The sequence below is a fragment of the Rhinolophus sinicus genome, linkage group LG10 (assembly GCF_036562045.2).
Source record: "Rhinolophus sinicus isolate RSC01 linkage group LG10, ASM3656204v1, whole genome shotgun sequence".
Lineage (NCBI taxonomy): Eukaryota > Metazoa > Chordata > Mammalia > Chiroptera > Rhinolophidae > Rhinolophus > Rhinolophus sinicus.
The window spans coordinates 37,764,853-37,787,064 of NC_133759.1; the positions used below are offsets into that span (position 1 = coordinate 37,764,853).

Sequence of the window (22,212 nt, forward strand, 5' to 3'; positions counted from 1 at the left end):
TTTGCTCTGTTCTCCACGCTGGAATTTTCCATTCACATTTAAGTTTGAGCTCCAGCATCTTGGGGACCATCGGTTAAATACTCTCCCAGCACCCTGAACTTTCTATCCCCACAGCTCTTACCACAGTTTTAACGTTTACATTTCTGTGCGGGATTTTTCCACTAGACTGTACGCTCCATGGAGGCACGCGCCACGTTCGTTTGCCCATCACTGTGTCCCCGGCACTTAGGTCAGTGGTGGACACTCGGTGGATCACGATAGGAATTTGTGGGATACTTATTTGTATCTGTTAAGTGCACAAGTGCTGAAGGTGGGATCCGAACTCACACCTGCCGGGCTTGGGTCAGAGCCACAGGAGCACTGGGGTTAGGCTGGCAACTCTGAAGCAAGAATGGGAGGCGCGCAGCGGTAGAGGCGGCGTGCTGGGGTCGATCCGACCCGGGACCCGCCGCTGGGCTCCGCACGCCACCGCCCCCTGCCGTGCGGGGGCCCAGGTTTTGGCCGGCGCTCGAGAAGGCAAAGGCGGGCTCATCAAGGTCGGCCCGGCTGCGCTTACCTGCGCGACACGGGGCTCCTCAGTGGCGCTCGGCCAGCCTTGGGGGACTTCCGGGGACTGGGACATCGGCCGCGCCGAACCGAGGCTCTCGGCCTGCGAGCGGCCCTACACCCGAGGACCTCGCGGGGATAGCGCCTGGTCTGCGTACGCGAGGCCCTAGGCAGTGGGACAACCCCAGTACCAGCGCGCCTCGACCTTGCGCTGGGGGGCGGGCCTAAGGCGAACTTGACCCGGCGCTCTCCTGGCTCTCCGCTGTAGGCGGAGTCACAGGGAAATTAGGCTCTGCGCCTCGCCCCCTCACGGGGGGCGGGCCCTAAGGAGACCGGGCTCTGCGCCCCGCCCCAAGCCCCGCCCACTCGCTCCACCCCCATCCCTGCCCGGACTCACTGGCCCTTCCGTTAATGTGTTAACGTGCGTGTTTGCTTTTTATTTTCCTGTGTTTTGTATTCCGTTTTATTTCTTCGCTTATTGAATTTTACATTTTTAAATCTCAAATTAAAACATAGTTCAAATAAGCATGGGCACTTTTTACAAAACAAAATTTTCTGATTGTTCTTGTATGAAAGCACAGGCCCCTCTCCCTCGCTCTCCAGGCACAGCTCTTTATATCAGTTCCTCCATTTAGTTCTTGTGGTGGTCACCCCTTGTAGCTAAAAAATAAGCTTACATAGCGATTTTTTGATTTATCTATTGACTTTCTGCCATGTTAGATGAGGATTTACTGTCTTACTGTGCCCCTGCCTCCTTTCTCCTGACAAATTTACACCTCTATTCTCAAGTCCTGCCCTGGTGAGCTCTGAAACCTCAACCCTAGAGTGGATAAAGGTTTTCTGGGACCTGAAGCTTATAAAATTATGGAGAGAGGGGGAAAAGAAAGGCTGCTTTAGAAAGCTTTATAGAATTAAGGCTTGCAAATGAGCATTTATTTAGAATGAGGAAAGCAACAAAATCTTGGGGTCTTGGAGATTCAGGTCCCTATCTTAAGTAATTTACTTCCTGAATTTGCTTCCCCAATGTGGCCTGGCTTCCTCTGCCCACCCAGAACCCCCCATAAATCCCAACATTCCCAGGGGCTGTGGGGTGAAAGTCAAGATTCATCAGTGTCTGCCATTCAGATTTCCTAATGGAGTGAATTGGAGTGTACAAAAAAGAGAGACACCAAGGGTGATGTCAAGAATTTGTAATTGCTGCACACTTAGTTCCCAGCTTTTCCTACTAACACATTCTTAGCATGGAGAGTAGTTTTTATAAAGCTGGTTCTGGGCCTCTGTTGAATCAGCAGATCCTCACAATGCTCCCATGAGGTTGGCTGAACAGGAACACGGTCACCAATTTTAGGAGGGTCCATACTTGTCACTCTTGCATCAGCACAAGGGGTTAGCACCCATAAGTGCCCAGGTGAAGGGGTTGGTGTACCCCTTCCAACTCAAGAGTGAAGAAACAGTGTCTATGCCCTCTCTGAAACCCCTTCTCTCTTTAGAGAGCTCAGCCCTCCTCCTTCCTTTTGTCAACAAAAATTAACTGCCACTAATTTAATGTCAACTGGAGGCCCCATTTAGGGTGTGGAAAAAGGAGAAATTTTATTCAGGTGAACGGTTTGCAACCCCAGGAAGTGCAAACGCAGGTGGAAACCGAAAGTACACTCTGTCTAGACAAAGGGGAGGCCATTTTTTCTAGAGAAAGTTCCTGCCCTGGTTCCCAATGGTCAATTTGCACGCAAATGTGGGATCCAAATTTGCAGTCTGATTAATCCAAACAACGCTGTCCTGATTGGTCAGTTTTGTGCATTCTGATTGGTTATTATGGAGCAACTTCTGACTGGAGGTGACAGGAACTCCTCTATAAAGGTTGGCTCAGATTTCAGGAACACAGTGCAGGAGGCTGAAGGCTCAATCTGTAGCTTTTTCCTGAAATGCAGGGTGTGTGAAAGGCCTCTGTCAGCAATGGCTGCTAGACTGGTTATGAATTTGGGTCCAGTTAACCATGAGGAGTCCTTCCTGGCAGATATCTTCTTTCTCGAGGTCCATATTCTGCTCTGCCTCTCTTCTCTTCTGCTCATTCTCCTTCTCCTTCCCTTGTCCAGTTCTTGAGAATCAGGGACTTGGGAATAACTCCAACTTAGGGTGTGACATGTCCTCCACAAGGTGACTTTGGGCAAAGTTACTTTACATCTCCAAGCCTCATTTTCCTTTTCTGATATTGGAAGTAACAGCCTCTACTTCTTGGGGAGGATTAAATGGCTTAATATCTATGTGTACAAGGATGATATTTTTCCATTTTTTTAAACAACTCAGAAATTTTAAATATTGGTCAAATTTATTGCTCTTTTCTTTTTATTGCTTCTGGATTGTGTATCATACTTTGGCCATCCCCACTCTGAGATTTAAAAAAAAAAAATTTAAGGGTGATTATCTTTGGATGTTCTCTTATTGATAACTCAGTTTGTCTCCCAGCAGAGTGGAAGGTTCATGAGAAAAGTTAGGAACGTCTAAGAATCTGTGTGTTGCATGTTGGTACCACAGGTTGTATTAAAATCAAGGGCTAACTCATTCTGAGTTTGGACTTGACCCAAGGAAGGAGAGACTGGACACAGAGAGTGAGTCGGAGACTGGGCAATGACTTCCTTGTGCAAGGGATGCTTCTTTCCCTGGAGTAGTGAAGACTAACTAAGGCTTGGTCTAGGAGGAAGCCTGGCTTCCTGGATGGAAAGTAGTGTCACCTAGTGTTGGGAGGCAAGAGCCTCACATAATAGCCACACTTTACCTAATCTAAGTGGGGGAGGAACAAGGGGTAGTGATTGAGAAATCTGTTCTGGAGAGATAACTAGCTCCTAATATTTTAGAAGAGGGAATGTCTAGATGAAAGGCATGCCCTTTTCTTGAAGGCACAAAGGGCTACTGGATCATGGATATAACAGGAATAATATTTTTGGATCTTTCTTTTATTGGTAAGTTTCACTTCTCCTGAATTCTATCTACCATTATGGCTCAAGGAAGTGGCCACATAATACCACCTCAGGAAGGAGGAGGATTTTACATAGAGGATCCCTCAGTTTGGGTCCCTCAGAAACAGATCCTGAGACAAGGATTCAAGTACGAGTAATTTATTTGGGAGTTCAATAAAGGATAGATTGTTCCACCAGTACTATAACAAGTGACTAGAGCTTAATCTGGGAAAACTCTAAAAAGCAGTATAAAGAACATGCCTCAGAATTATCTCATCCAAAAAAATAAAATAAAATAAAAAAAAAAAAAAAGACTGCAAGAGGGAAGTCTCTACAGGGAAAAAACTGGAACTAACAGGTTATCTTATTTTTGAAACATTTTACAAATTATTTCTAGTTATAAAAATGTGGTTATCAAATGAGATCAAGCTATAACATTATTGTGCAGCTTTCTTCTATGACCTAGTGGTGTTCTGATGAAATTCCAATAGGAGCACTTTGGGTAAACTGTCTCAAGCCTAGAGGTGTGTCCTAAGGACATTCTGGAAAATTTGCTCTTGGACGGATTGTGATGGGACTGCGCTGAATCCATAACCTTGACTTCTGAGCTCTGCAAAAGGAACCTGGTGGGCTTTTAAAATGATCAAAGAGGGCAAACTTTTCAATCACTCCAAATACTTCAAAAGGTGGGTGTTTTTTTACAAGCAATGAGCAAGATAATGCCAATGTCAAGTTTTTCTAATATGGCCCTTTGGAGCCTCCAGTAGAAAGCCACCTTGTCAAACTGACTCCATTGGCTGTACTTACTATTGTGTTAAAGTGATCCTTTTAAAATGTGAATCAGTTCACGACACTCCCCTGCTCAAAAACCCTCAGTGACTTCTATCACAAATAGGATAAAGTACCAAGTCGTCCCCAGCGGCCTCCAAGGCCCTGCCAAGTTCTCCCTCACAGTGTCTCTGACACTGACCATTCCTTGCCTTCAGTCTCCTTGGTTTTGTTGCTGTCCTTTGAACACATTGGGCCTGTTTGTACCCCAGAACTACTGCCTTGCTGTTCTTGCTGACTCCCAAGGTAACTTGCCTAATTCATTAGCTTTCTAACAGACCACCCTACCTACAAAACAAACAGCAAACACTCCCAAACTACTCCATTTATAACACTCATTAGCTGTCATCGACATATATTTTTAGTCGTTATTTGTCTTCCTCACTAAGTGTAAGGTCCAAAAAAGGCTGAGTCTTCATATATTCTGTTCCTCGATATATCCCCACATTTAGAACAGTGCCTGGCACTTAGTAGGTATTCAATAAATATTTGTTGAATGAATGAATGAATGGAGCCAATAAAAAATATAGACAAAATCTGTAAATGTTCTGTCCAAAAATATTCTAGAATGCAGACTTCCAACTAATCGAGATTGGATTCCTCTCAAATTGGGAAGCATTGTTGGAGAACAGAGAGAAAAAATAAAATAAAATGAAGTGGTTGAGATGCATTAGATAATCTGATTCATAATCACAGGTGAGTATTAGACTGAGAACTACTACTGTTTTATATTTGACCCAATGTCTATGTTAAATATTTAAGCAAAGGTTAGCTTGAAAGGCTACATACTCATTTAAAAGTAGTAAGAAGAAAAAAGTTTCCCCTAGTCATTTTAATAATTCAGAATGGTGTTCTGTGGCTTCTGTTGGCATTTGAGGGCCCAAGCTGGTAACTGCTTACCTGAAAATAGAGGCCTTGATTAAATATTTAAGATCTCACTTATTTTCATTTTCTGCATATTTTTTATTCCTGCTTCCCACATTTTTTTTTTTTACCCATTCTTCAGCTGCACAATTCACACACTAAAGTTAATAGAAATGTTTCATGGATTATTAAATGCAGCTAAGCAATAAGCTTTTGCTAGCACATAAGGCCAAATGGACTACTTTACTGTTCTAACAAAGCCATTTTTCCTTAAAGGGATGGACTATGAATTTACAGAGGACTCTGCTCTGTATTCTGAAATTTTGTAAGGCAGATGTATGTCTGCTGCAGAAGAGACTTTAAAGTCGAAAACAAAGACTCCCTAAAAACAGGTTTTACCCTGGTGCAGTGATGTAGTCTTAAATCAAGAACAGTTGAAATCATAGAATTGGTAAGTGGACCCTTGAAATTATAGCAAGAAGACACTAAATAGTGTCTATTTGCTGATGAAAACATGGAGCTCTGGTGCCAAAAGCAGTAGAGTGGGTTTTGGTTAGCATCTACATGGGCTCAATTGTCTAAGGAATGTTCCAGTAGCAACCCTCCAATGCTGTGAATTATCTTTCCTAATGGAGCTTTTATATTCTACCCCTGTTGCTAAAACCATAATCCAGGCTTTGATGTTCATCTGGGCCCACTTGGTACAAAGAGGGCCTTCTGAAGGAGGTCAAAGTCATAATACATCGTTCACGATGAAAAGTACTTTAGGAATAATGTATCATTTTTCAATGAGTTGAGAATACCCAAAGAGGTTAGATGATTTTCTTAAGACCACGTGCAGCTGGTCAGAGATGGGGCTGGAGTATCAGTCAAGATTTTGTTTTTGTTGTTGTTGTTGCTGTTACAAACAACAGAAATAGTCTCTGCTAACTGAGTAGAAGTGAGTTTATTGGTAGGATTGGGTCTTCAGAACTTACAGGAAAGTTGGACATGCAGGCTTAGGAAGGGACAGGAAGAAAGCAGTTCTGAAAAGCTAAAAAGTGAAAACCCTAGGAATGATCTCTTAGCAGAAATGATCTACTTCAGGGACAGATGATTGAATCCTAGCCACTTCTGTATTATTTCACAGATTCATGAGTCAAAGTCCTGGGGGAGACCCTCTGACTGGTCTAGATTAGGACACCCTCCTCTGGCTGTCCTGAGGAAGGTGTTAGCAAACCCTTTCGACTTCGGATGTTGAGAGGAAGCCCCCCGAATTTACTCTCCCACTAAGAATCTCATAGAGGAGAGAAGCAAATCCCCAAAACAAACCCTCAAAAGATGGTGTTAGGAGGAAGGCAGGGATGCGAGGAAGCCCCAATTTAATTTAGAGTGACAGACTCCTGCGCAGCTGGAAGAAGCCATAAGAAGCAAACAGGAATTTACTTGGGATTACTAAGAAGGTTTTACTTTTCAAACGCAGCAGCTCCCAGTCCCTGTCCTTCCTTCTTATGTCCTGGAATGTGGATATGAACCCGGAAGCCAAGCAGCCATCTTGAATCTATGAGGTGACGAGCATGAACTCCCAAATCACTTGCTACAAATGGGTAAGTGGATAATTAGAAGAAGTCTGATGTGCTACTTGTACATACACCACGGAGCTGTTGTATCAGTTCTGGACTGCCTACCTGCAGATTTCTTATTTTGTAAGAAAATTAAAAACCTATTTGGCCAAGACCAGTATAGTTGTGTGTGAGTACCATGCAGCCTAACATAATCTGATAACACAAATTGGTCCTAGAATTGCGGTCTCTTCATTCTCTATACAACACCATTCCTGTTCCACTTATACACGATTCCGGCCTTCAAGGACCTTATGACTGAATTGAGGTTAAAATAATACTCTTAAGCAAGTAGAGAGCAAGAATGTGTGATGTATAGTGCATTCTGAGCAGTAAGGAACAGATGACAATGGCAAAGACCGAGTTCAAAGGCCAGCCTTTCTGCCCAGCCCTCGCCCCATCCTCCAGCCCCTGGGCTCTTCCTGTCATGACCATTCTCCTCGCATCTTCACCTTCACCTCTTCTCTGCTCCTTCCTCAAGTCTATCCTATCTTAAAAACAATTCTTCCTTTACCCCGCGGCCTCTCTAACAACTAATCTCTCACCTTCTCACCCAAACTTCTCCAAGGAGTGGTCTGTCCACAGCTCTGTTACTGTTCAACCCTCACCCAGAGCATCTACGTAGCTTCTGCCCCTTCCTCCACACGGACCCTTCTCTGCTGACTGCTAATTCCTGTGCGGAAATCTCTGTCCTCATGTGACTGGCCCTGTGTGCTGCCTTAGGTAATGCTGGCCACTGCCTTTGTAGAAACTTCTCCCTCCTTGGCCCTGTGACTTCACATCCTCCTGCTTCTCTTCTTACCGCTTGGAGGGTGCCAACTGTCGTGCTGGGCCTGTTAATCAGGGCATCAGACCATACCCTCGCTAATGGGAGGATACTGTAACTCTCCCTAGAAACTGAACTGTGGGCAGAGAAACTCAGACAGTAAACATGGTAGTGCCTGGAGGAATTGTTGAAGAGCTCCTGGCACACAGGGCCCCAGAGCTGCCAGGTTTCTGTCTGCTCTCTGCATGGTTCCTCAGCTCCCAAGTGACCTCCCTGCAAATCTTCTTTTGTATTAGCCAGAGTCAGCTTCTGTTGCTGGTGCCCCAAGAGGCCTGAGAGATACCTTGGGCTATGCTCAGATCTCTAAATACATGTGTGCAGGGCAGGTTGTGGCCCTGGTTGGCACCCATGTCCTCAGAGAGCACAGTCTTCAAGGCTCAGATCAAATATCCCCTCCTTCTCCATGCAGCCCTCCCAGATGCATGTCATTGAAGTCAAACATGTTGGTCTTTCCACTTGACTGCCTCAGCAAGAACCTGACCTCCAGTGGTCCCTTAGGGTCTGCAGCAATCAATGGCCCTTTCAGAGTCAGCTCTGATGCTTACGGTCAGAGTAGTCTGTCCAGTCCTGTAAGCCCGACTGGTCTGTTGGACAGAGGGCTGGGTACTGGTCTTCCCCACTATCCTAGTGTTTCCTAAATGATGCCATCCTGCCTCAGGTGAGAACTTTAGAAAGGGATGATGGACTCCTTACAGCAAAATCAGCCCTGGACTTTGATCTGTCTTCTGAGAAGAAGCTGGCAAGAAACATTGCTTGGTCTCAGATCACAGGACTTTTGGTGTGAGAATAGCCCATTCATTCTTTTCTCCCTCCCATGTTTCCTCCTGCCCTTCTGTTACTGTTTGTTTATCCATGAAGCAGATATGAGATGGAAGTAAAGGTGAAAAAGATTTACAGGGAAGAGAAGGTGCAGGACTGGACAGGGGGAGCTGACAGACCATAATATAGACTGACAGTCTTTGCCAGCCCTTGGTGCTCTGGGGCTCAGATTGCCCACTAGAGAAGCCCTGTGTTGGGTAGAAATGGCTGTACCCCACTTTGCTTAGTCATTGGCTGGGGTCTACCTTGAGAATAGGTCGACCTTGGCTTGAAAACTGGGGCAGACCCTGAAAAAGCTAGCAGCTGGGGGCTGTCAGGAAGCCATGCCCCATCCACTTGGGAAACAAGCCTTTTCTGGAGGCACATTTGAGCAGTGCATTTCCGTGTCTGCTACACTGTCTATCAACCAGTATTTATCTGTCCTCCAGGAGCTCATGGAGTGGCCTAGGTCCCCACACAGTTCCTGGTTCTGAGCCAGTTTCTGGCAGTGAGCCGTGGTTAGGGTTGTTCCTGTAGCAAGGGAGATTCTAAAATAATAGCTAGAACTGAGAACTTTACCCCTGTGGTTTTATGTGCCCTAGTAGCAAAAGCCCAGCTATGAATCTTGGCTCTGTGTCCTTCCCTCTCCTGCTGGCACTGTATCCCTTTGCCCACACTTCCTCTGTATGCTGCTCAGGCGGCTGAAAGAGCAAAGGAATGAATGAATTATGGAAGCAGTGACGGAAAGAATGACGGCCCAGTTGAAAGAAGGCAAGAATGATGAAATGGCCTGAGAAAAGAACAAACTGAGTAAAGATACTTCAGCAACAGAACTACCAGTTGAGTCACTTAGGGAAGAGATGACGTTGTCCACCCTCCAGGGATTCTTTGAAAAATCACTTGATAGCTTCATCCAGTGGCAGAAACGGTGTCTGCTTTTTCTCCTGCCTATTTCCCGGTGATGACAGCTAGTCTTTTGGCTCTAAGCCTTTAGCTTTTTGGTTTAGTTGCCATTCTTCCCTCGAAGGCAGCTTTGCTAAAGGCACACAGAGTGCAGATTTTCTGTGAAGGCTGTGTGCCTCTATGGATCTCAGACCAAAGGTGGTAATTGACTGCACAGCCCCCGCCTTCCTTCCGTGGTGCTTTATTGCTTCATGCTTCATTCAAATGGCACCTGAGCCTCGAGCCTCCATTTCTGGCTGCAGTTGGTTTGAGCTCAGTTGGCCCTTGAGGGGAGGAGAACAGGCTGAGTGCCCCCTTCCATGTGGTTCTCTAATGACTGACAGCCATGCACTAATTGGCCTGCCTCTCCTTGGGTAGTTCCACAGCCTGTAATTGGGACTGATTCTGACAGCCTGCCCTATCAGGAGAGAGTGCTGCAGAAATGTACCCTAGAGGAGGGTATAATTTTCCCAAGATCAGTTTCAGAAAAGACAAGTGGAACTTCACATTAACGCTTTAGTCAAGGCTCCCCCTATTTTTCCTTCTAAGAGGAGGAGGTCTGAGACATATTAGTAACTGCTTATGCATTTGCAGCTTGCATATATTGAGTCAGTCAGCTTGGGCTAAGTTATGCTGTGGTAACAAACCACTCCCACATCTCTGTGGCTTACAGAAACAAAGATCTATTTCTCGCTCAGGACACATGTCCATCATGGGTCAATGACAGCTCTTCTCCAATCCGTGTTTTCACATTGACCTTCTCGGGAACATTGGCTTGTGGCAGAGGAGAGAGAGACATGGAGAACCATAAGCTATAGAAGTGACATGTCTTCTCCTCCATGGTTTATTAACCCAAGCAAATCAGATGTCACTTCCAAGTTCAACAGGCTCAGGATACATAGCCCTCCCACGGTTAGAGGCCTAATGTCAATAGGTAGGACACTGAAATTCTCCCCCGGGGAAGGCTAATCTTGTGAATCATATTGCACAGAACCCCTTGCATTTACAGTGAGGAGTCCATTGAGGCAATTTGGATGATCTGTTAAGCTCTCAGGTGTATAAAAGCTCTGTATCTCCATGTAAAGTAGAGACTGGGCCTCTACAAGCAGCATGATTTAGTGGCTGAGGTCTCGGTTGATTTCCACTTCTGCTTGTGTGACCTTGAGCATATTGCTTGAACTTTCTGAACCTCTAAATGGGCATATTAATGCCTACCTATTAAGGCTGTTGTGAAGATTAAATCAGAGATCCAGCAGGCGCATAATATGATGGAGATTTTACAATGATAAAGTAGTTCATGCTTGCCTTGGACAATTTGGAAAATTCAGAAAAATAGGAAAAAATTGATCACACTAAAGCATTTCTTGACACCCAAAGACAGCCAGTGTTAAAATTTTGGCACATTTCCGTCAAAAGATGAAGGCATGCTATTTTTAAAGCTACAGCTGCTTCTGCATTTGGATGGAAGGACAAGGAAGACATTTGCTGGGGAAGACACCTTAATGGGCTTATTAGTGCCCCTCCCTTGCTCTCCTCAGCTAGTCTGGATGGGAAACATTGAAAGAATTCTTTCCACACTAATCAAACAGAACTTTGAAAGCAGAGAGGAAGGGAGATTCCATTGTTGCAGCTCTGGAAGTTGGAAAAGAAAGAACACAGTGGGAAGCCTAAGATAGTATCTGAGATAGATACACATAGGGAGAAAGTGAGGAATACCCAGAGAGAGACAAAGACGAGGAGGGATGGAATGAAGAGCAGGGGACATGGAAAGACACAGAGAGGGGCATGCAAATGGGAGCCAGAGAACAGGAACACACACACACACACACACACACACACACACACACACACACACACACGTAGAGCGTGAAACCCAGTGACACCAGCATCAGCCTCCCTTTTCAGTGACGAGAGAGAAGCCAGGCCGATTTTGCTTGGGACACAGGTGCTCAGTGTCCCTCAGAGACTGAAGCCTGATTTCTAGCTGTCAATATTTCCCTGCCCTCTGCTGCAGCTCACCACCCCCTAACTGTCCTCAAACCTTTAGGGTAAAAGTCTGTTTCACAAAACAGATGCTGCTTGTGCCTTGGGGAATGCAGGAAGGGTCCTTGTCCTGAGAAGGATAAAGTGGAGCTGTGCTGAGATCTTTCCAGGGGATTGATAACGGAGCCAAGAGAGGGTTTGGAATGAGACCTGAGGGGCAACCCCTAGAAAAATGAAATCCCCTTTCTTGGGGGGATCCTTGAAATTCCAAGGAAGATGTGTTAGAGTCCTGCATTTCTGTGAGATTTAGCTTTCAGTTATATTTAGGTATTAAAATCTGTGAATTGATATGTATTAACTATCAAATATAATCAAATATCATAATGATAGCTATATATTGATATATACCGGGGGTGCCAAACAGGTGTATACAAGTGGACACTTGGGTCGACATTGCTCAAGCAGTAGTTTGCCGTAATCAGAAGTGTCTGGGCGTTGATGGTAACCACTTTGAGCACCTCTTGTAATTGCAGAAGTCATACGTGACTTGTATTCATATTTTCTTATTGGTATATATTGAGTATTGCAATTTTAATATAGTTTTCCTTTCTTAAAATTGCGTGTACATTTTTTGGCACTGTGTGTGTGCGTGCGCGCATTTATCATACTGTCCACATGTTGTGTATGCTGCTTTTTCTCCCAAGCATTATATTTCAAACATTCTCCCATATCATTAAAAACTCTCCATCAACATCATTTTAAGGCATTTACTTTTTAATAGCCATTGTGTTGCCCTTCCTCTGTTCCCCCTCCCCAGACCTCCTTCCTGCTCCTGCCAGCCACTCACTTTGTTTTATGAATTCTCCTGGGCCTCTGACAAGGTCCTTGGTAGGCTCAATTATGGAAAACATGGCCTGAGCCACAAGATGACTGATTACCGTGTCCCTCCCGCCCATTACGAGAGCCATCACGAAGATACTTGCATAGTGGGGGCACACTTTTGTTACTTGCCATTGTGGTTAATGAAAAGGTGAAATTGGAGCCTATGAGCACAACATGTAGGCAACTCCATAATTAGCCCTTTGGAAGGTGAAGGATCCACTTTAAAATAAAAGAAAATAGCTTTACTCCCACAATGAAATGGCTGCAATTTCCCAGCTAATGCCGAACCTGCAGTATTTCTGTGATTATGTCCCCTGGGTCTTCTATTCACTGTAATTTCTTCCTTTCTTTTTTCTCTCTTTTCTCTCTTTCTTTCTTTTTTGACTCCTAAGCAAATTCCCTTTTGTACAAAGAAGGCTAAATAATATTATTTGCAAACAGGAGGAAAAAGCTCTTACATGATGAATGCATTTTATTTTGAAAAGTAAAAATATAAAAGGGATGCAAATGATTAAGTTTGTATTCTAGTAGAGCTGTGCTGTCTAAAATTTGGCCAAACCTATGCATGTAAGACTTGGTCTTTCTTGAAAGCGCAGGTGGCCTGAACAAGGAACGATGATTTCCTGGGAGGTGACTGAGAGCTGTAGTAATTCACAGGCAGGATGAGGCAACAAGGATGGTGGGGCCAGACACCCTGGTCTCCTCCCTGGACCAGACCTTGAGACTATCACCTCACCTCTGTGTGCCTCGGTTTCCTCACCTGTAAAACGCATGAAAATCCCTGCCTGATTGGCCTGTTGTGAGCATATGAAAGTGTTGAGCCCAGTGCCTGAGTCATGGTCAGGGTTCAACAATACTAATTATTCCTTCTACCCTACAGCCATTAAATAAACGAACGTTTAGCACAGAGAGAGTTAACCTGAGCCGACAATGATTCATTGGCTTCAGAAGACTTAAGGCTCCGGAAGTCTAGAAGACAACCAAAGTGAGAAATCTTTAGATTTTTTTCAAAGCAGCACTTTGAAGAGTTTTGCAGCAAACAACCTTGCAAGACAGGTGCTGTTATCCTGTTTTACACTTGAGGAGACAGAGACTCAACAACTTGATCAAGGCCACACAGCTTGTAAGCGGCAGAGCTGAGACTTACCTCCCATTCTGATTCCTGAGCCTGCGCTCATTTCTCTGCGCCTTTGTTCAGATCCTGTCCTGGTTCTACTGTGTATTCATTTTTCATCTGCAAAATGGGCATGCTGCTTGTCAAAGTGGTCAAGGGCTGACCTTTGTTATCAGACAGGCCAGGATTCAAGCTCCAGACGTCCCATCTCCTCGCTGTGTAACATCAGGCCAGGAACTTAACATTCCTGAACTGCATCTGTAAAATAAGAACCCTGCTGTGAACTGTCTCATAGATGCTGAGTGTTTGGAAAGCAAGTGTGTGCAGAGCCTGGCATCTTGTAAGCATCCAGGAAGATCATAGCTTTGATGATCTCTCCTCCTCTGTTTTCGTGAAGATGCACTGACGTCACAGACATGAAGTCTTTATAATTTGGGAAGTCTAGATTCAAATTGGCCTTTACTACACGTTTTCTTTCACTAACTTTCATACTCCTGATTACAATGGCCATGGGACCCTTGCCATCTTGTGCGAGAAAACCATCCTTATTCCTCTTCACGCTCTGAACTATCCCCAGAACTGAGGAGACAGTTACTGTATGAAAATGTTTGCAGGAGGCTCAGCAGCCAGTGCAGAGGCTTAAGCAGCAGTCCCCCTTCCTGATTAGTCCACTGCAGGTCCTAGGGAAACAGAACCCCCGTCCATCAGCACAGACAGCACTGAGACCTGTCAGGGGCCAGGGGGAGAGGGAGGGCGAGTGGCTGGTCTGCGATTAAAAATTCACTGAGGAGCATCAGCCAACAAAGCGTGCCCTTTGAGAAGACTAACAATTGACTGCAGTGTCAATTTACTATGCAAGCCTGGGAATCTGTGCCCTGATCTGCACTTAGAGAAATCAGTGTCTGTCGGATCTGAGATTCAGACCAGGTAAGGCTGGAAAGGAGGTGTATGCCAGATACCTGGGGGCCAGGGTTCCCCTCCATCTCCTTCTTTCTTTCCTTCCTTCCTTCCTTCCTTCCTTCCTTCCTTCCTTCCTTCCTTCCTTCCTTCTTTTTTTCCTTCCTTCTCCCTACAAATAATTCTTGAGTCCCAGTTAAGTCAGATTGTGATCTAGACTCTGAGCTAAAGAATGAATCTGACCCAGCTCTTGCCTCAAGGAGTACAGAGACGTAAAGGACAATGACACTCATTGATCAGCCGTGATAGAGGTTAGCACAGGTGCTGTGGGAGCTCAGCCTCGGTGGTGACGTGTGTGTGGAGGAATGTCTACGGAAGCCTTCCAGAAGAAGTGGCATCTGAGCTGAGGTTTGAGGTGTGTTGAACAGATGGCGGTGGGTCTTATAAGAGCCTAGGCAATGATACAGTGACACTTGGGGGATACAAATAATTTGGCATGGGTGGACAGTGGAGTGGCAGAACAGGGAGAGCAAGAGTGGAAAAGGTGAGGCCAGAGAGGCAGGCTAGGGCTGAGGCTGGGCAGAAAGCGTCCTCGAGGCCGGGCTGTAGTGAGAAGAATGAGTCAGATAGAGCCAGGACATGTCTGATGGCCTTATATCCTAATTCTGCCATTTATTAGCTGTGTAGCTGTAGGCCAGTTTCTCACCTATGTAAATAAAAATTCTAACAACAACCTCTTAGGGCTAAACCTCTAAGCCAGTATTTGGCCCATTTGAGCACTCAGCAAATTATACCTTATTTTTTCCCCCAAATGTGGGAATTGGAGAGAATGTGGGACAGGAAACCAGGCAGACCAGTGTCTGGCCGGTAACACTTTTCTCTCTGGTGGAATAATCTACTGCCAAGCCCTTTGAAACTCATACTGTAGTTTGAACCATAGACTGTAGCCCCTCAGTTATCTCCAGGTAAATGGTGTGGTGTTTTCTGAAGGTCTCCTAGGGAGACGAAGGGGGAAGTTACATCACACATCTTATCAAACATTTGTAAATATCCTCTTTAAAAACATTCCTTTACCAGCTGTTCTTCTCTCCCACTCCCATTAAATCTCCACTCCTTCCGCCAATTCTTCTTTCCTACCCCAGGGACCCCATGATGTACAACTGCAGGGGTTACTCTTCACATTGTAAGAACTCTTCCTATCATAGCCTATGAGTCTGGTGTCCCTTGCTCCCTGTGAGGCTGTACTTGGTGACCCTGCTACACCCTCTTCAAAAACCCAACGCTTAGAATACTTAGCACACCGTCCCCAGCAGACCAAAGCTATGTCAGAACATGTTTCCTGCCCCAACCCTTGGCCTTCTACCATCCCACCGCAACACTTCTCCAAGAGTGACCGTTCACCTGTGTGAGTGCGACCCTCTGCAAGGTAACAGGCTTAGAGTCTCCATTTTACATAGGAGCAAATTAAGGTCTAAGAGGTGAGTTCACCACCGAGTTCACACAGTTCCCAAGAGGCTCAGCTGCCAATCCCTCTCCCTCGGCGCGCTCTCTGCACCACTGCACAATATTTACCTTTCTATCCTATTTGGATTGTGAGAGGGAAAGACGATGCTCTATATTTGTATTGTATTTCTTGAAGGTTTATCACAATGCTGTGCGCATACTAGAGACGGAGTAAAGGAATTCGTGGCAAAAAAGATGAAAAGCCTTTAGATCACCAACGACACAGTCACTGATTGTGCTCCTGTTCCATGCAAGGCCGTTAATGCAGCAATTTAGTTCACAGCCTATGGTGCCAGCCGTCCCGTGTTCCAAGCCCAGCTCCATCACTGGCTATGTGAAATTGAGCAAGTTGTTAACCTCTCTGGGCCTCAGTTTCCACGTCTGTAATTTTGAGATAGTTACTTTATATGATTTTTGTGATTAACTAATTTCAGAGGTTTGAACATTTAGAACAGAGCCTGCATTTTAGGAAGTGCCATATAAGTTTAGGTTGTTAGTATGGCTAAAAATATTGGGCGCTCACTCTCCAGCTTGACTCTTTCTGGAGAAGAATAATAAAGGGAACAGTAGCTAGATTCCGTTCATTCAAGAGGCTTGGAGGCCTGGGCAAAGGTTTTGAGGGTGTTTTAACACCTTTGCTGATTAGTGAAAAAAAGAATTGATCAGTAGGCCAAACTTTTCTAGTCTTGGCCCAGGTGCGAATTCGATTATAACTGCAGTTTCAATCATAAACTCTGGCTGCCCCAGGGAGCACAGGTGAGTCCCAGCACCTGACCCCTGGGTGCTGACCTCATGCTAATTTGCATGCTGCATTCAAGTCAAGAAAATAGAATAAGTCAAGCAATGAGCGTGGAAGAGAAAGTCAGGACATTTTTTTTCCTCCCCTGCATCTCACAGAAGAATAGAGTCCCTTAATGGAATAAATGAATTTACTCATCCATTACTTTAGAACTACTAACATTAAAAAATAGATCCCACATCCCCGAGCCATGGAAATTCCTTTGACAAACTCAAGCTACAACAGGAAGGCAATTTTGACACTTAAAGCAGTGGCTGGAATTTTTAAATAAACGGATACTTTTATGAAACAATATGCTAAACTATCAAATCATATGCCCAGCTTCTACAAAAAGACGGAAAGAGATAGTTTCCCTGTATCCCCATTTCCCCTCTTCTAGAATACTATTTCATGGCTGGGCAGAGGCAGCTGGGCCTCCTCCTGCTGGAGAGCAGTTCCACTCTAGCCAGTCCTCTGCTTCTGGTACGAAAATAGCCAAGGTAATTGCAATGGGTAAGAATTCTTCCCCTCCTTCCTTTAAATCTGTGGCATTCATACCATGTCAACCCACGGCCTAGGCACAGATCTGGTCCTTCCAAGGAGAGCACCCTGCAGGATGGTCTGCTCAATTCATCACAAAATTATGCACCATTTGTGCTGTTTACGGTGCTGCTCAAAATCATAAATCCAAACCAATAAGGGCAAGGTGGGAATTTCTTTGAAAGGGAGCAGGGATTTTACTTTCCTAGACAGAGAAGTCAAGACATATGCATTTGCTAATACCTGCTTCCCCAGCCAGCCCATCTCAGCCTGATTTCCAACTGGGTAGCTCCCTGGCCTTAATGGGCTGTAAGGGCGTTCATTTTTGTTAATTTTGTGGCTGACAATTTCTTCTCTGGTTTAAGCGGCCTGCAGACGGTGATTTGTTAGTTCTCATTAGAAGGGAAAAGGTGTAGTCCTGCACTCCGTGGCTCTCATAAATCACATTTCCAGGTGGCTTTAGCATGCTAGGACATTTGTGAGGCAGGGCCTGACATGAATAATCCCAAGGATAAGATACCGTGTCGGCAGCAGCACTTGAAGCACTTCTACGATCCCGTCTGTGATGCACTGAACATTCGTGCTGAGGCACAGACAAAGGTGAATTAGTTCCAGACAAAAATGCATCACTGCTCTATTGAATAGTCAATTATTAAACACATAATGGAATCTGTGGTTAGCAAGGCATGCTAAAGATGTGCCATGTTTGCACAATTTCTAACAGCAAAGGAAGGCTGGCTTGTATTTTACAAAAATGAAACAATTCAGTGGTATTTCAGGTAAACTTGGAAACACACATCGTTCCTCCAAGGTAAGCGTGGAATTCCTGTTTGTTATTCACATTTTCTTCCGTTTCTCCCTTTAGTTAAACCTTGTGGCAGTCAACTCTTGAACCTCATCAGTCAGAAATTCTGGAGGGGATGAATAGGAGGGGATGGTTCAAATTGTCCAAAGCAGTACACTGTCCAATAGTCTTTATCTTTCTGGTTTGTTTTGGCCTTTATTCAGCATATGTGTGAATGTGGAGGAGTGTGTTTTGAAATTCATAGGACTTCAAGCAAAAAGTGCATCATGCAGATTGCCTTCCTACCCTGTATCCTGGCCTCAAATTCTCAAATGGATGCAAAGCACCAGCTAAGAGGCATTGTTCTCTTTGATCTAGCTGCCTTCCACGATGCCTGAAGTCATCCTGGGTTGCAAGAGGCTATTCAGTGGTTTGGATTCAGAGCGCTGCCCTTGCAGCCCGAGAGCAACAGTGAAGAATAAGGCCAAGCGCAGGTGCTTCCTTTAAACCTATCCGAGTCAATGGGTGCCAATTGTTCTATGTTCTGCTACTAGCTTTGTGTCTTTGAGCAAACAACCACCCCTCTCTGTTTTTACTCATTTATAAAATGGGTGGGATGATTTTTTTAAAAATGATGATTAAAAAAAAAATTTGCTTGTTCATACACGCATTGAAATCAGATGCCAAATTTTGGATGCATCTGTGGTTTATTGAATCGTCTTAACTTGGGTTATAAACATGAGATGATTTCACCTTTATTTAATCATTGCCTTCAATTGGGTCTGTTGACTCTTTTGTATCCTTAGCAGCATCTTGGGCAGATTCCATCCATTTTCTGTCACTTTCACTTATTAGAACTCGAGTTCAGTTTAAAGTTTCAATCTGAAATGCCATTTAGATCACCTTTCCTCTCCTACTCCAGTAAAGACTTCACCCATGTGCTAAGGTCTGGATGTTTGTGTATGCTAAAAGTCAGATGTTGAAATCCTAACTCTCAGAGGGGATGGCATTAGTAGGGAGGCCTTTTGAGAGGTGTTTAGGTCATAAGGGTGGAGCCCTCATGAACAGAATTAGTGCCTTATACAAGGAGACTCACAGAGCTCTCTCTCCCTTCCCACCATGTGTGGAGATGCAGCAAGAAGTCTGTTCCCCAGAAGAGGGCTCTTACCCCACCATCCTGCATGCTGATCTTGAACTCTCAGCTCCCAGATCTGTGTGGAAGACATTGCTGTTGAGAATAAGCCACCCAGTCTGTGGCCTTATTTTGTTATAGCAGCCCTCACAGACTAAGACTCCGTGACTCTCGGGACTTGTAGAAGGGAGGGTGGTATGGTTCGCTCTCCTGCACTTTACAGTTGGGGGGATGGGGTTTGCTTTTCATGCACTTGCTCTCCTCCATCTCTTGGGTCCAAGGCTGAGGGCAAGGAGGAAGAAAGAGGGAGCAGAAGTCTTCTCTCACCCCTGATAATTGGTGGGTGGAAGGAGGCAGGTGTTCCTGGCCTCACTGAGGTTTGATGCAGTCCTGACTCTGGCTGGAGGCTGATATGGAGGTTCCCACATCAGTGATGTCTGTGGGCTTTGGAGGATGTGCTCAGCTTTTCCCTAACTGAGGACATTTCCAGAAAGGGACAGCCAGTATTTCCTTTATTTCATCCATAGTCCATGTTTCTAGCACTGTGTTTCTACATGAGTGGGGCATGGATCATAGCCTCATGTGGGCCACCTGGACAGTCCATAGTGTCTGTGTGTTCCTCTAACCTCAGTGCTCTTCTCAGGGCCATGAGGGGTCCCTCTCCTGTACCAGCTACAGGTTATGTGTGGTGGTTGTAGTAGGCTCTTTATGTGACCTTCGATTTTAAATGATAGCCTTGCCGGGTAGAGTACTGTTGGTTGTAGGATCATGGCTCTCATCACGTTGACTATTTTGTGCTAATCCTGTCTGGCCTGCAAAGTTTCTCGTGAGAAATCAGCTGACAATCTTATGGGAGCTCCCTTATAAGTTACTAGTTGCTTTTCTCTTGCTGCTTTAGGATTCTCTCTTTGTCTTTAACTTTTGCCATTTTAATTATGTGTCTTGGTGTGGGCCTGTTCGGGTTTGTCTTGTTTGGGACTCTTCGTACTTCCTGGACTTGCATGTCTATTTCCTTTACTAGGTGGCCTTATGTAGTACGTGCCCCTGGGGCCCTGGCAGTCTCCGTGGTCATCTGCTCCGGGTGTTCCAAGAGTGTCCCTTGTATTATAGTTAAGCCTTGATTGCTATGGGCACATCAATGGGTGGCATTGGCCCTCAGGCTTACTGGTTGTGGGTTTGGCCATGTCCACAGCTTACAGGCTGCTGTGAGGGGGGCTTACCCCACTGAGTGGGATTCACCCCAGTGGGCTCTGGTGACTGTTGAGACCGCCCTTTGTGTGTGTGGGGCTAATTGGGTGGGGCTCTGCTGTGGTCTGAAGCCAACCTCCAACTATGTTAGCTCTGGGACCTCTTAGGAGGGGCTCCGGTGCAGGCCCAGGTCACCACCGCGTGTAACTGGCCAGGGACTACATGGTAGGAGCCATAAATCTATCCATGGTTGTTCGCTGCCTGTGCTAAAGTTGGAGGCACATAGGAGAGGACACACTGCAACCTGAGGACAGCTGCCACCAGTAACTCTGCAAAAAGCCAGGACACCAAGGCCTGCTTCCACCTGCCAGCTCCCTTAAGGTTCAGCCACTGATAAAGCCTTGTGTGGTACGTGAGTTGGGTGAAGCAGGGCCTCAGGGAGTCACTAGAGTGGGAAGAGTTGTGGTCACCAGGTTAATGTAGACTCTGGTTTGGTGCCAGTGCTGAGCCTGGAGCTACTCAGCAAAAGTCTCAGAGCACACTGAAGCTAGTCGCCACTCCCCTGTGTACTCTGATAATTTTCTAAGAAAGAGTGCAATGTGTGTGGGACTGACTGGTCACGAGAAAGTGCCTCTGGCATTGGGGGCATTGGGTAGGATGGGTTCCCAGTGAGTCAGCAGGGTGGAGCAGCAGAGCTCACCAGGCCAATCAGATTCAGATTTGGCTGTTGTGGGGGCGGGCTCAACACAGGAAAGATGGCTCCCGTCTGCCGGCTGCTCGGAAGTAGGACTCCACTCTGAAAATGGTGACTGTTCTCCAACTCTGCTCCGAAGCCACACACCTCAGTCTGCCCGTCGTATGCCTCCAACACCTCCCGAGTCACTGTTTCTCCACCGGAGTCCAGGGTGAGTGCCTAAGAGTGAAAGTCCATGTGCAGGCCCCTTAAGAGGATGCCTGGGTTTCCCGTCACCTTCTGTGCCACCCAGATGTTCAGAATCCCCCCTATTTTCACAGCCAGATGTTGTGGCTACTCTTTTTCCTAGCAGCAGTACTCTGGGTTGGGGAGGTCAGTGTGGGGCTGGGGTCTCTCTCTGCTCCAGGGGAACCTCCACGGCCAAGGTATCCCTCTCAGTTCTCAGCCACCACACAGAGGGTTTGGGGTCAGCTCGTTTTGCATCTCTACCTCTCCTACCAGTCTCGATGTGCCTTCTTTATATCTTTAGTTATAAAACTTCTGTTCAGCTAGACTTCAGATGGTTTTCCAGGTTGATTGTTCTGTAATTTAGTCGTAATTTTAATGTGTTCACAGAAGGAAGCAGGCCTAGTGTTTATTTACTCTAGTATCTTGGATCTCTCCATGAGTTCAACTCTTGAAGCCTCCTGTTCCTGGCTTTGACAAGGGAATATGATCTTCTTTTCCACCAACTTCCATTTTTATTGGGATACTCCTCCTTGCCTGTATTAGGTAAACCGATAAGGCAGGGTGGCCTGTGGCTGTAGGTAGAAGGCCTGGTCCTGCCACTTCCCCCCAAAACCCTAGGGTATGTGTGTCTGGTTCTAATTGCTTTGGGCTCACTTTATAATGTAGAGTACATGGTGACTCTGTTTCCTTAGTGCTGGACTTTGCTAACAACCCTGGAACGACTGAAGAAATCCACAGTCAACATTTTGTTACTAGTATGGGCATTTGTGTTTTCCTGATTTCATCCGATCCTTACAGAGTCACACGACTCAAAACGATTAACAGCTATTGAAATATCTGATGCCTAAGGGAGTTCTGGTTCTCAAAGTTTATGATTTTGGTTGGAACTGAGAGGTGTTTGTGTTTCCATATTAATTGGCAAGGTTGGTAAGACTTGGCGACTCTTCCTGGACCTGTTCCTGTGGCAGATACTGAAGGCTGGGTGGCTGTGCATTTCTGTAAGGAAGTTCTGAAAGGGGGTCTCACCTGAAGGAGAGACCCATATCTACGTAGGGACAGGGTCCCTGTAGTCAGGGAGACCACGGCTAATGGACCCCCTACCCGAACCCCACAGAAACAGGTTAGGCAGG

General features: G+C 45.7%; 1 protein-coding gene across 8 annotated transcripts in view; it reads right to left on the bottom strand.

The window, feature by feature from the left end:
* The window catches only part of NMNAT3 (nicotinamide nucleotide adenylyltransferase 3), a 97,094-nt gene extending 96,261 nt beyond the window's left edge, over positions 1 to 833 (bottom strand). For 2 of the 8 annotated variants that reach the window (XM_074312925.1, XM_019747488.2), the window contains exon 1: positions 557 to 825. The gene's annotated coding sequence lies outside the window, so the exon portion shown is untranslated. Of the gene's footprint in view, positions 1 to 556 lie in introns of all 8 variants that reach the window. The other 6 variants (XM_019747482.2, XM_074312922.1, XM_074312926.1 and 3 more) reach the window with 5 other exon arrangements.
* Positions 834 to 22,212: the final 21,379 nt, after the last annotated feature.